This window comes from Mus caroli, chromosome 1 (genome assembly GCF_900094665.2).
Source record: "Mus caroli chromosome 1, CAROLI_EIJ_v1.1, whole genome shotgun sequence".
NCBI classification, from domain to species: Eukaryota; Metazoa; Chordata; class Mammalia; order Rodentia; family Muridae; genus Mus; species Mus caroli.
The window spans coordinates 127,127,711-127,131,506 of NC_034570.1; the positions used below are offsets into that span (position 1 = coordinate 127,127,711).

Consider the following 3,796-nt stretch of genomic DNA (forward strand, 5'->3'; position numbering starts at 1 on the left):
GGGGGGGGGGACTCCCAAGTCAGCATCTGTTGCTATGGAAACACAAGCATGCATCCAGCAGCCCCTCTGGAATACCTGGCTTACTCCAGGTTTTGAGAAACACTGCGTAAGACACACATAACTCTGCAGACAGAGAATGGCCCACTTTTGTGTTTTGAGAATTAAGTGGAATTTTGAGAGCCAAGGGCTCTCTGAAATTAGCCCCTTCTATTCTGATTCTACACACTCCCTCCGCTGATTCTACACACTCCCTCCGTCCATCCCTTCTTACTTTTCTTTAGTGGTGTCTGTGTCTCACTGCTCTCCTCTCCCCACTGACCTCATACATGCACCTGACACAGTTGCAGGCACCTATGTCTGGGACCCAGCCAGAACAGGTTCAAAGAGCTGCAGCTGGTATCTCCAGGAGCTGCTACATTCAATAATGAGTGGGAGCTGAAGGAGAAACAGCCACACTTCTTTGACCCATGTAGGGTCACTAACCGCTTAGAAATCTCTACGCCTCAGGTGCCCATGGCAACAACCTGTGCACACCCTATGCATCCCCATGCAATCTGTGCCTTAGATCTGCTCACTCCACAGGTGCTTACCTGTATGCCTTGGTGTGTCACCTAAGATACAGGGCCATGCTGGAAAATCTTCAGTGTGCCGGCGTTAAAATGTAGGACATTTTTAAAAAAGATTTTATTTATTTTATATATGTGAGTACACTGTTGCTGCCTTCAGACACACCAGGACAGACTAGAAGAGGGCATCAGATCCCATTACAGATGGTTGTGAGCTACCATGTGGTTGCTGGGAATTGAACTCAGGACCTCTGGAAGAATGGTCAGTGCTCTTAATCGCTGAGCCATCTCTCCATGGTTAGTTCCAATGGGGGTGGGTTCCTGATAAAGCAGGAGTTAAGCCCTCTCTCTCACTTATGTCCTCTCTCTCACTTATGTTCTCTTGACCCTCTACTTCCCCCACAGAAGGTCCTTAGCACACTAGCCCTTCAGTCTTGGACTCCCATCTCCCAGAAATATAATAAATCAATCTCTGTTCTTCATAAATGACCTCTTTGTGGTATGGTGTTAAAGTAGCACACAGGGAACTAAGATACCAGCCCAAACCACCCTTCCCGTGTAAGCAATGTTTGAGTGAGCCAGGTCACGATGGGGAAAAGGCCAGAGTCACCCCATAACCTGAGCATGATGAGCTTAGTCCTTAGATTGTTCTTTGTAAATTTATTCTATTTTTAATTGTGCATGTGTGTATATGTTTATGTACATGAGGTGCAAGGGCCCTCTGAGACCAGAAGAAGATGTCAGAATCCCTGGAGCTGGACTTAAAAGTAGGTGTGAGCCACCCTGATGCAGGTGCTAGGAATTGAACTCAGATCCTCTGGAAGAGTGGCAGACACCCAGCCCCTGAGCCATCTCTCCTTTCCTACAATTAACTTAGTTCTGTGCATAGCTACATGCTGTACTCATGACGCTGCGCTCATGACCCAGATCCCAAGCCACATGTGGGTCCCATTTGCCAACGGAGAACATCGCAGGCGTAAGTGAAAAGGGTCAGAATAAGTTCTCACTCCCAGTGAAGCCCACAAACATCATTTTCAGCATGAAGGCAAACACACACTTGGAAATACAGTGTTCCCATTATTTAGGACATGTGTGTGACATCTTAGGCCTGTCACTGCGTTGATGTCTGTCACCACATGACTGGTGATGGCTTGCATACACAGAATCCCTATGATACCTAAAGTAAACATAGTAACAAATGAATTTCATTCTCACGTCTTAGGAGACAGAGGCACGGTGGTCCACAGTCTTCAGCTGGGATAGCAAAAGAGGAGGCAGAGAATGCAGCGACCACACCTAGCTGGGAAGAAGACCCAGCAGTATGGCTGTGTGCTTTCAGCCACGCCACTGCTCTGACAGCTCTGATGTCCCCATGTTGGTAAGCCTGATCTTAAAAGCCCATCTAACTAACTGCATGCCTGGGGGACAGCGCTGAAATGCAGTGAGAGCAGTCTTCCAAAGAGAACCCAAGGCCTAATTCCAGTGTGTCAGTCACCAAGTTAAAGTAACTTCACTTTGGCTTGGGTTTTGTGGGATACTCTGTAACCTCAGAACTTGGAGAGGGAGAAGGGATGATTATGAGTTTAAGGACACGTGGCTTATTTGGTAAAGTTCCCACTGCATGAGTGTGAGGACCTGGGTTTGAATTCCAAGCATCCATATAAAAGCCAGGCATGGCAGTATGCACCTATAACGCCAGCACTGGGTCTCAATGATGCAGGTCTAGCTCAATCTGTGAGCTCCAGGGTCAGTGAGAGAGAGACCTTGTACATACTCTCTCTCTCTCTCTCTCTCTCTCTCTCTCTCTCTCTCACACACACACACACACACACACACACACACACACACACACACACACACACACACACACACACACACACACACCGAATATGTACAAAGAGTTCTAATGCAGACTGGGCCAGGCTGGACAGCATAATGTCAAAAAAAGTGGGGAGGGGAGTCTAGGGAGGTGGGTTGAAAGTTTAGAGCACTTGCGGCTCTTGCAGAGAGCCCAGTTTCGATTCCCAGCACCCACAGGGTGATTCACAACTGTGGTGGTCTGAGTGAGAATGACCCCTTAGTTCCCAGTTGGTGGAACTGTTTGGGAAGGATTAGGAGAGAGGTGTGGCCTGGTTGAAGGAGGCGTGGCACTGGGGCAAGCTTTGAGGCTTCAAAAGTCCATGCCATTTCCCAGTTAGCTCTCTTGGCCATGTGCTTGTGGATCAAAATGTGAGCTCTCAGCTACTGTTCCAGTGCCCTGCCTGCCTGCCTGCCTGCCTGCCCGCCCACCTTCCACCATGCTCCCTCTCATGATGGTCATGGACTCTAACCCCCTGGCACCAGGATCCCCAAATTAAATGCTTTCTTTTGTAAGTTGTCATGGTCATTGCATTTGATCACAGCAATCAAAAGGTAACCAACACAGAAACCATTTGTACCTCCAGTTCTAGAGGATCTAACACCCTCTGGCCTCTGTGGGCATCAGGCATGCTTGGGGTATATTACATACATCACTAATGCATACATACATGCAGGCAAAATATTCATAAAGTAAAATGAATACATCTTTAAAATTTTTCAAAAATAAGAGGAAGGAAGGGGAAAGAAGGGAAGGAGGGAGAGAGAAAGGAAAAGAAGTAACTTTAAAAAATAATTTGGGTCCCCCCCGCCCCACAGGGTTTTTTTTGTGTGTGTGTGTGTGTGTAGCCCTGGCTATTCCTGGAACTTGCTTTGTAGACTAGAATAGCCTCAAACTCAAAAGATTTGCTGCTTCTGCCTCCTAAATGATCGGATTAAAGGTGTGCACATTAGCCTGGCTAAAACTCTTTTAGAGTTGCTGTTTATTTTGAGTCAGGGTCTCACTGTACAGCCCTGGATCACCTGGAACTCACTATGTAGATCAGGTTGGCCTTGAACTCAGAGAGATCCACCTGCCTATGCCTCCCAGGCGATTTAATTTCATTTTTATAAACACACAAACTAAGACTCAGAGAGGTTAAGTGACTTGCTTAGTACCACACAGCAAACTAGAGATGTTTAGTATTGAACTCCAGATCTTAGAGTAGCCCACTGCTCCTTCCCATGCAGAGAATGGGAATATACCATATGCCAAGTGCATATGGATCTGCAGACCAGCACTGAAATTGTTTGGTGCTGTCCCAAAGAGGTGACAACCATTATCTACTTCAGCTGCACATCCTTTCTTCCTTTCTTTCTTTCTTTCTTTCTTT

The 3,796-nt window shown here is 46.9% G+C and overlaps 1 protein-coding gene and 1 long non-coding RNA gene across 5 annotated transcripts in view; one reads left to right on the top strand and one right to left on the bottom strand.

The window, feature by feature from the left end:
- Positions 1 to 3,796, bottom strand: part of Nav1 (neuron navigator 1) — a 249,457-nt gene that overhangs the window by 80,963 nt on the left and 164,698 nt on the right. The gene's annotated exons all lie outside the window — the stretch shown is intronic.
- LOC110300105 overlaps positions 1 to 3,796 on the top strand; it is a 14,955-nt gene that overhangs the window by 3,430 nt on the left and 7,729 nt on the right. For both annotated transcript variants that reach the window (XR_002378547.2, XR_003837740.1), the window contains exon 2: positions 1,789 to 1,944. This is a non-coding gene — a long non-coding RNA (uncharacterized LOC110300105). The remainder of the gene's footprint in view (positions 1 to 1,788; positions 1,945 to 3,796) is intronic.